Source organism: Arachis ipaensis, chromosome B01 (assembly GCF_000816755.2).
Source record: "Arachis ipaensis cultivar K30076 chromosome B01, Araip1.1, whole genome shotgun sequence".
Lineage (NCBI taxonomy): Eukaryota > Viridiplantae > Streptophyta > Magnoliopsida > Fabales > Fabaceae > Arachis > Arachis ipaensis.
In genome coordinates this window covers 18826057-18837137 of record NC_029785.2, presented here as the reverse complement: position 1 = coordinate 18837137, position 11081 = coordinate 18826057, and the positions used below count along the sequence as shown (strand labels likewise).

At 39.3% G+C, this 11081-nt stretch overlaps 1 pseudogene; it reads right to left on the bottom strand.

Moving 5' to 3' along the window:
* Positions 1-10869, bottom strand: part of LOC107626952 — a 16895-nt pseudogene extending 6026 nt beyond the window's left edge.

The following is an 11081-nucleotide window of genomic DNA, read 5'->3' as shown; positions in this document are numbered from 1 at the left end:
TATGTGACCTTGGGTCAGGGATAAACCTCATGCCCCTCTCTGTAATGGAGAAACTGGGAATCTTTGAGGTACAAGCTGCTAGAATCTTATTAGAGATGGAAGACAACTCAAGAAAAGAGGCTTATGGACAAGTAGAGGACATATTAGTAAATGTTGAAGGCCTTTACATCCCTGCAGATTTCATAATCCTGGATACTGGGAAGGAGGAGGATGAATCCATCATCCTTGGAAGACCTTTCCTAGCCACAGCAAGAGCTGTGATTGATGTTGACAGAGGTGAACTAGTCCTTCAATTGAATAAGGACTCCCTTATGTTTAAAACTCAAGGTTCTCCTTCTGTAAACATGAAAAAGAGGCACAGTAAGCTTCTCTCAAAACAGAGTCATACAGAGCCCCCACAGTCAAACTCTAAGTTTGGTGTTGGGAGGCCACAACCAAACTCTAAGTTTGGTGTTGAACTCCCATATCCAAACTCTAAGTTTGGTGTTGGGGAGTCTCAACAATGCTCTGAACATCTGTGAGGCTCCATGAGAGCCCACTGTCAAGCTATTGACATTAAAGAAGCGCTTGTTGGGAGGCAACCCAATTTTTATTTATCTAATTTTATTTTTATTTTTATTGTTCTTTCATGTTTTATTGGGTTCATGATCATGTGGAGTCACAAAATAAATCAAAAAAATTAAAAACAGAATTAAAAACAGCAGAAGAAAAATCACACCCTGGAGGAAGGACTTACTGGCGTTTAAACGCCAATAAGGAGCATCTGGCTGGCGTTCAACGCCAGAACAGAGCATGGAGCTGGCGCTGAACGCCAGAAACAAGCATGGAGCTGGCGTTCAATGCCAGAAACATGCTACATCTGGGCGTTGAACGCCCAAAACAAGCATCAGTTCGGCGTTTAAACGCCAGAATTGCATGCAAAGGTGTTCTACATGCCTAATTGGTGCAGGGATGCAAATCCTTGACACCTCAGGATCTGTGGACCCCACAGGATCCCCACATACCTCCACTCACCTTCCCTCCTCATAATCCTATATCACCCTCTCTCTCTCCATTCATAGTCATCCCTTCTATTTTCCATTCACCACTCAAAATTGAAACCATCACTCCCTCCTTTTCACACATCATAACCACCTTAAACCCCCATATAGCCGAATACACACATCCCTCCATCTCCTCCATATCTTCTTCTTCTTCTACTATTCTTTCTTCTTTTGCTCGAGGGCGAGCAACATTCTAAGTTTGGTGTGGTAAAAGCATAGCTTTTTTTATTTTTCCTTAACCATTGATGGCACCTAAGGCCAGAGAAACCTCTAGAAAGAGGAAATGGAAGACAAAAGCTTCCACCTCCAAGTCATAAGAGATGGAGAGATTCATCTCAAGGGTATATAGCTCAGTGGTAGAACATTTGACTGCAAATCAAGAGATCCCTGAGATACCTCAGGGGATATATTTTCCTCCACACAATTATTGGGAGCAACTAAGGGTGGAATATCAAGAGCACTCCATCATCCTTCATGAAATTAGAGAAGATCAAAGAACAATGAGGGAGGAGCAACAAAGACAAGGAAGAGACATAGAAGAGCTTGAGGACATCATTGGAAAACGCCACCATCACTAAGGTGGATTCATTCCTTGTTCTTAAATTTTCTGTTTTTCATCTTTTATGTTAAATGTTTATCTATGTTTGTGTCTTATTACATGATCATTAGTATCTAAGGGTCTATGCCTTAAAGTAGTGAAGGGACTTGAGCAAAAATCATATTCAGAGGTTGAAGAAGGACTGCTGATGTTGTTGGATTCTGACCTCCCTGCACTCAAAGTAAATTTTCTGGAGCTACAGAACTCAAAATGGCGTGCTTTTAATTGCGTTGAAAAGTAGACATCCAGGGCTTTCCAGCAATATATAATAGTTCATACTTTACTCGAGTTTAGATGATGCAAAAGGGCGTTGAACGCCAGTTCTACGCTACAGTCTAAAGTTAAACGCCAGAAACACGTCACGAACCAGAGTTGAACGCCAGAAACACGTTACAACTTGGTGTTCAACTCCAAAAGAAGCCTCTGCACGTGTAAACTTCATGCTCAGCCCAAGCACACACCAAGTGGGCCCCGGAAGTGGATTTATGCTTCAATTACTTACTTCTGTAAACCCTAGTAGCTAGTTTAGTATAAATAGAACTTTTTACTATTGTATTTACATCTTATGATTTTTAGTTCAACTTTGGATCATATTGATCACGTTTGGGGGCTGGCCATTCGGCCATGCCTGAACCTTTCACTTATGTATTTTTCAACGGTAGAGTTTCTACACTCCATAGATTAAGGTGTGGAGCTCTGTTGTTCCTCATGAATTAATGCAAAGTACTACTGTTTTTCTATTCAATTCAACTTATTCCGCTTCTAAAATATTCATTTGCACTTCAACATGAATGTGATGAACGTGACAATCATCATCATTCCCTATGAACGCGTGCCTGACAACCACTTCCGTTTCACCTTAGATTGAATGAGTATCTCTTGGATCTCTTAATCAGAATCTTCGTGGTATAAGTTAGAACCCATGGATGGCCATTCCTGAGATCCGGAAAGTCTAAACCTTGTCTGTGGTATTCCGAGTAGGATCTGGGAAGGGATGGCTGTGACGCACTTCAAACTCGCGAGTGCTGGGCGTAGTGACAGACGCAAAAGGATAGTAAATCCTATTCTAGTATGATCGAGAACCTCCAGATGATTAGCCGTGCCGTGACAGAGCATTTGGACCTTTTTCACAAGAGAGGATGGGATGTAGCCATTGACAACGGTGATGCCCTTACATAAAGCTTGCCATGGAAAGGAGTAGGACTGATTGGATGAAGACAGCGGGAAAGCAGAGATTCAGAGGAACGAAAGCATCTCTATACGCTTATCTGAAATTCTCACCAATGATTTACATAAGTATTTCTATCTTTATTTTCTGTTCATTTATTATTATTATTCGAAAATACTATAACCATTTGATATCCGCCTGACTGAGATTTACAAGGTGACCATAGCTTGCTTAATACCAACAATCTCCATGGGATCGACCCTTACTCACGTAAGGTTTTATTACTTGGACGACCCAGTGCACTTGCTGGTTAGTTGTGCGAAGTTGTGAAGTTATGTTTGGACCATGGTATTGTGCACCAGTTTGTTGGCGCCGTTGCCAGGGAGAGAACGAACAACGAATTTTACAACCTGAGTAAAAATTTCGCATACCAAAGGCATTCCAAGTGATAGGGTCATCACCCTGCTACAGGAGACGTCGGGCTCCTTGCCACCAATGCGATGCTTCCCCAGTGAGTAGATAGGTAAAAAATTCAACACACTGCTCTTCAGGTACCAATTGCGCTTGCAGTGCTCGCTCCATAGCCTGAAACCAAGTATCGGCTTCAGTCGGGTTAGTGGTTCCCTTGAATTTTGGTGGATTTACCTTTAAGAAGGTTGCCAGTGTCATCGGGCTTTGAGCTCCACTTCCGCCATTGCCATTATTATTTATCTATTGCCCAAGAGCCTCTGCAGTGGCCTGCCTAGCAGTAGCCATGTTCTCGAATGCCGCCATAAGGTTCACTGGGTCATTTGGGTTGATTTCCGGTCCCTAAGTACTAGTACGATCTCCCTCACGACCTTGACTGCATCCATGAGGCGCCATTTGGTTCCTGTTCACACAAAACAAGCGATATCAAGGTGATCAGTCTCAATATCTCAAGTCAAGTGCTTCAAATTACCAAAGGTACACTCATGAACTTCATGCTAGACGTATCAGTTAGATACCCTAACTAGCACAGGCACAGAGTCAGAGTATGCATTAAATCATAAGCAGTTCCATCCCTCAGGCTCACGAGGACGAACTGCTCTGATACCATAATGTAACACCCTAATATTCAAATCCTTATGCTCGAGTCATAAGTCAATGATATTACGGTGGTACGACTCTCAGGTGGATTTTTAATACATAGATATAAGTATAATTAAAAAGAGTATTAATTGAGAAGCCTGAAAAGAGTAAAAATAAAATCGCGGAGTCATATCACTCACGCATCGACAACTTAAAGATAAGGCGTGACGTCGAAAGCGATGTACAGATGAAAGCATAAAGGAGAATAAGAGAACGACAGTATATAGATATATAACATAAGTAAATAGCTACTAGTCGTGACCCGCGAAGTTTAGGCCAGCTAGGGTACAATACGAAAGTAGTTGACAACAGTATCTCCTAATCTCTCCCAAAAGAAACATAAGAGCCTCTATAGGCAAGTTCAAAAGAGTTTAATACATAATATAAGCTTTTCAAAATAAGGGCAGAGAGATTCTAAGAAAATATGAAGTAGATAATATAAAGATCTTCGCCATCTCTTAGATGAACCACAGCTCACTTCTGATCACCTGGACCTGTATCTGAAAAACAAGAGATATATACGGAATGAGAACCCCCGACCCATGAATTTCCAGTACGGTAAAAGTGCCAAATAAATACAATGCATTGTAATAAAAACTCGCTAAGCATCATGAACTTCCTTTCACCAAACATTCACCCTATGTCCTCGCTAATCCATAAATAGGCAACTGTCATAAGGGAATGCTACGTCAAATTCTTATTCTTAATGCTTTTCAACTCTCTCTAACTCTCCAACGAATCAGAATCAGAACCATAAAACAAACTATCACCAGTTATTCTGTCTCAGCAATTCTATATCAGTACTTCATACTCTCACTTGGAGCAAGTGAAATCGCTTCACTGCATCTACCCAGGGAACTCATATTATCTCATTATCAAACTGGAGCAAGTGAAATCACTTCACCGCGTCTACCCCGGGAACTCATATTATCTCATTCAATAATCAACATATTACATTATCCATATCATTATTTCATTTCAACAAGAACATCCCTCAGCGTCAACCGACACCAGCATGAGGGACCTCTCAGTTGTACAAACACAATCAATACAGACAAGTAATACACAATTAAGATACAAGTAGAACAAATAGCATGTAGTCTAGTAACATAGCATATATGATATAGCAATCCAAGACAAATAGGCAAACCCAAACAATTCAAACATATGCAAATGATGTATGCCTGCCCTATGGCTGATGAGTCTCATCTGTCGGTTATAAAGTCAACCCGACAAGTCCTGGTAGCTAACCATTGGACTGTCCCTCTGTCGTGCATCCCCAACTCGAGTTATTCACTATCATAATCATAATCACACAACACCCACACTGGTGTTTATTCACAGAGACGAACTCATCCGGAACTTTCACAGTGTCCGACCACACTTACGACATAGGGTCAATAGAATCTCGGATCTCAATCTGGAGCAAGCGGAGCCGACCCACTGCATCTACCCAAGGAAGTCCGAGACTCAGATAGTTTCAATCTCAATTCATACTCGACTGGGAGCAAGTGGGGGCTAACCACTGCATCTACTCCAGGAGTTGCAAACCAAACCCGGAGCAAGTGGACCTAAGTCACTGCATCTACCCAGGCAGGTATTTAAAAGCTCAACCTGGAGCGAGTGGAGTCACCACTACTGCTGCTACTACCCAGGCATCATAATCTCTGACCCAGAGCAAGTGAGACGAACCACAACCCTTGCATCTACCCAGGAGGTACATTCTCATATGCCCAGGAGGAACCAATGAGGGGATCCTAACCTCCCACCATCTCGCTGGGGGCAATTTTACAATACCAGGAGGAACAAGGAAGGGGATCCTCACCTTCCTTCATCTCTCTGGGGTCGCACTTTTGAGAAAGAGAGCTCAAGATAAAACAATCATTCAAGGCCATATTTTCATTTCCAGCTAATAATCAATATTTATCATAGCCATCCGGCTCATGGCATAACCCATAACCAGCTAATAATCATTATTAAATGTAGCCTTTCGGCTCACAGCATACGCCGCACTTCCATCATCACCCTCAACAACTCATACAATCGTCATTTCTCATCATTCATGATTGATCCTCACTTTACTTCATCCATAAGTTACCACATGTCCTAGCTTCTTTTCATTACTAGGCATACTATAAGTATTTAGGACATAAAGGGTGAGAATGGAGACCTAGAAGTCTGAAATTTGGCTTTAAAAATTCAAAATCAGCTTTGGGGTGAAAACGGGGTCACGCGTGCGCGTCGCCCACGTGCACGCGTGGATGGGAGAAAATTCAAGTGACGCCTGCGCGTCAGCCACGCGTACGCGTGGGTGCGTTTTGTTCCCCAGGCACAAAACCAGCACAACTCAGGCACAACTCTCGGCAATTTTGGCTGGGCAACTGATTTAGCTCATCGACGCGTATGCGTCGGCCAGGCGCATGCGTGGATAGCGAATATTTAAAAACGACGCGTGCGCGTCGGCCACGCATACGCATGGGTGAGCGTTCTGCCAAAAATTTTACTAAGTTAAAAAGCTGCAGAATTTCATTTTTGAACCTCAAACTTCCACCACACATAACTTCTTCTACAAAAGTTCTTTTTCAACAATTTTTGAACCGTTGGAAAGATCTTTGAATAAACTTTCATAAAAATTTATTTTTGAAGAATTCCAAACTCCGTGGACTGAATTACGGACTGCCAAAGTTGGTCAAAAATCAGTTTTTACCCAAGAAAAGAAATCACCAATTTTTCAAATGTTCACAAGCCAAATTCATTTCTACTCATCCAAATGACCACAACCCAACCACATTCACATAATTACACTCAACCAAACCAAACCCACCTCCTCTACACAATTTTACCCAAAACTACCAAATTTCACACCTCAATTCCTCAAACCTTATTATTCAATTACCAAACCAATTATTCACACATTCAATATCTAAATCCATCCAATATCTTATATCATCACACAATACACATATCAACTTACCTTCCTTACCTTTTCCGGCCTCCGGCCCAAATTCACAATTTAAGTGCATAGTCCACAAACCAATATTCATTGTTCAATTCATCAAATTCTCAACATACCATACATACAAATTCACACAATTCTCAATTCAATCATTAATTTATATTACATATCAACTATGCATATTAATACCAACCATTCACACAATCCAAACTTAATCCTAGGGGAATCTAGCCTAGAAATTCTCATCACACCACACGGTACTTAAATGAAACTTAAATCGTACCTCCTGTAGCCAAAATAATTCAGCACCCTCTTGGAAATATCCACCAACTCTTAGCTCCAAGCCTCACCAAAGCTCCTCAAACAATATCAATCTTCCAATTGTGCACCAAAATCACCCAATACTCTAACATAATCAATTTCACACATATGCATTAACCTAGGGTTCATGAAAATAATAAATCACAAGGGTTGGAGGGTTTTCTTACCTTAACCTACTGAAGTTTGTGATGAATATCACCCATAGCTCATATTAGAGCACTCCTAAACAACCAAAATCACAAGATTTCCTCAAAACCCAAACCAAATTCGAATTTAAAAAGGAAAATGAAAACTGGGAAGAGGACAGTGGATTACTCACTACAAAACTTAGATAAAATTGTAGAGGATGAGATCGAAGAGTGACGCGTGGTCATAAACGGCTCGTCAATCGAAGTTCCGTAGCCCAAGTTATGGTGATTTGAAGTTGGAACTAGGATTAGGTTTTCTCCTCTCTTCTCTCTTCACCAAGCTGTGCCCCAAACCCTTTTCTTTAAGGTAAATGAGCTGAAATGCTCATAACTAATATTTATATATGTTGGATCTTGTGCCCACTTGGACCCGATTCACTTATTTTTATCCGTTTGCCCAATTCTGGGCCAAAACCTTTAAGATTAGAATTTTAAATTGCATTTTAAATATTTCTACCTTCTCTAATTATAAATCCTAATTTCTTAACCTTATTTACTTATAATTAATTTTTCCCAACTGCAGTACCAGACAGATCTCAGTCGGTACTGCCGGTCAAAATTTCACTGCGTGTTTTTACGCAGAAAACTATGTTTTCCGACTCAGAAAAATTCACTGAATCCAAATATCATATTTAGATTACCAAATTCCGATCGCTAAATTTTCTAACCATATTCGCTCCTATTTAATTTATTATTTAATTAATTACGATTTGACCGGGTTTTACATTAAATGAAGCCAATCAATCCGGAATGGCCAATTTTCAATCAGATGTGATGAAATGAATTAAAAAGATCTAATACATTTGGAATTTTTCATTTGTTTTCTCGAACACCTCTTCCGTGATCATGGCCTCGTTGCCATCGGCTCTTTTGATCTCCAGCTGTGCTTTCTGATAGAATCCGGTACCTCGAAATGCATCTGCAATAAAGTCATCAAACCCAATAGCAATTGTTGCTTCAGCCTTCGCTCCATAAACCAACCTCTGCTTGGAAAGAATACTACATTATGATCTAAACAAGATAGGAATGCATGTAGAAAAAAAGAAAAAAAATAGGAAAAGCATGTCATGGCAAGTTGCCAACCTTAATTCGAGAAAGGTGGATTGCACCGAAGCACATGGGGCAAGGTTCACAAGATTTCACAATCTGACAGTTCTATCTTCTTAAGCTTCTTACAAGCCTGTAAAATGAAAGCAATGCACTAATCAATTCAACTGAAAGCAAAATCATTTATCAATTTTTATGTTGACATTAATTACAAAAAAAAAAAATTTGCCACATCTAAACCATTAAAAGAAAGATGTACACAGACTAATCAAACCAGTTTTTAGTCTCTTTTCTCAACATGTAAAAAGTTATCAAGTCTTAACTATCCATTCCGATATCTTGAGTGTGATGGTAGGTATTGAATTTCTGTCTAGTGGCTACTCATTAACCTATTGTTCAACGGAACAAAACTACAAACATTTTTCTATATACAGAAGAACTAAGAATTTTTCCAAACCAAATGGCAACAAGCTGTAAATTGTGGAAAGAATGTTGCGTACTCGACAATGTTGTAGCACATTCATCAGTGTCATTGTTTACATACTAAAATTCAAATAGAGATCTAGGCATCTAGCTACTTTGTATTTACTGAAAACATTGGACAATGGTGCCAACGCCAGATAAGCATTGTGTTAGATATGTTTAGCAAATTATGCATTTTTCATACTGTATGAGGAAATCATTTGGATTTAATCTTACCTCCTTTATTGTTGTAACTTTTGCATGTGCGGTTGGGTCCGTATGACTAAGAACCATGTTGTGACAACTAGCTACTACTTCATCATTGCAAACTATAACAGCACCAAAAGGACCTCCATGTCCAGAATCTACTCCTTTGTATGCTGCTTCAACTGCTTTTCTTAAAAATTTATGGTCCCTATCCCGCACAGCTAATTAACCGAAAGCAACACCAGAACGAAACATCCAAATCAATGTCTTTTCTTTTCCAAAATCAAACCCCACATGTATGTAGCTTTTGAAAAAAATGGACATATCATTTGATTACTCAAGCCAAATAAGTACTCCCTCCATCTCAAACTATCTAATTTAGAAACTTGATACATTCAAAACTCAAGTGTAAGAAAACTTAATATAAATTGTATCAATTTATATTCAATTACTAATGTATCAAAATCACAAAGTGACTATTATAGATCATAAATTCAAGTTTATAAATGGTTAATGAATAAAATGAAAAACATAGTACAAACAGAGATGATAGATAATGGGTCACACTAATTTATGCCAAACACAATAGAATTGCTAAAATGAGAACATAGACAATAATTAACAACTGATAAATGCTAAAAAAGGAAACAAGTTAACTGCACGGCACCCAAATTTCTTAATTCAGCCAATAAACTTGAAAACTATCTCTTTTTACCTTCGAATCAAGGCTTCAAACCTTCACTATCGAAATTGAAGGTGATAGAATCTAAATTGAACATTCTATAGCGATATTTTCAGCTTCAAAACCATAGAATCAAAATCTCAAACATGTAATCTACATAAACCAGGCACGACAAAGGAACAAAAAATACAATCACATTTGGAATCAGAACAAATCACACACACCTGAACCCCAATTGAGTTTGAATCACAAACCAAAGATCCGAATGACTGGGATTTCTTCAATCCCAACCCAGCCACATGCATGTTCCGTTGTGTGGTCTGAGAGTTCAATCCCAAATGTGAAAAAGAGAGACACTTGCGACAAAGGGATGGTGAAGGACGCCATTTTGAACAAACTCCACAAACCAAAAACCAATTTTTTTAGCCGCTGAGCTCAAATGACAGTGTCATCTAGCGAAGTGAGTGAGCGGGAATATAATGATTCTTTGTGGCGATGAGGTCGAAGAAGGAATGGAGAATGGTGTGCGAGAAAATGGAGAAAAACTTGCAATGAATGATGGAAACTACGAAGGAGGAACACTGGTTTTAACAGTGTGTGGGTTTGGTTTCGATGATTCCAATGAAAAGGGAAGAAAACATCAGCGTCACGATTTCAACTTCAACTAACTTGGAACAATAAAATTCTACCTTTGTTTGAACTCATCAAATCATGAAGCAGCTTCTGATTGCGCGAAGGAGGCTGACGGCGACACTCGAAGCAAGAAGACAACGAGGCCCAGGACTTGCTGATTTTGCCGCCGGCGACGAAGGGCACAACGAAAGCGCGCGACTATGTGCAAGATGATGACGAGACAGAGAGCAACGACGACGCCACAGTGAGAGAGATGAGAGAGACCGAGCTCCAGGAAAAGAGAGAGAGATACGAAGAGGAGAAAAGAACTTGAGAATTTCAGAAACAATTTTTTATTAGAAGAATTTGAGAAGATGAAGAGGGTTTCTGAAACCTAGATTTCAAAAACAATTTTTTAATTTTTTTTATTTTTTAGATATTTTTGTTTTGTTTTGTTGTTGAATTCTAAAATTTAATTGATTTAAAAGGGTATTTTTAAACGTATCGGTACGTATAAATTTATCAACGTACCATAGCAAACACCATTTTCAAAAGAGTTTGATTCAATAAAAATCTTTTAGCTTGCTAATGATCTACAATAAATTTTTAAATAGAATGAACAAGGTTGATTACCAAATTAAAGGGATTAACAAATTTAATTTAGAAAATTGAATCTTTTGAATTTTC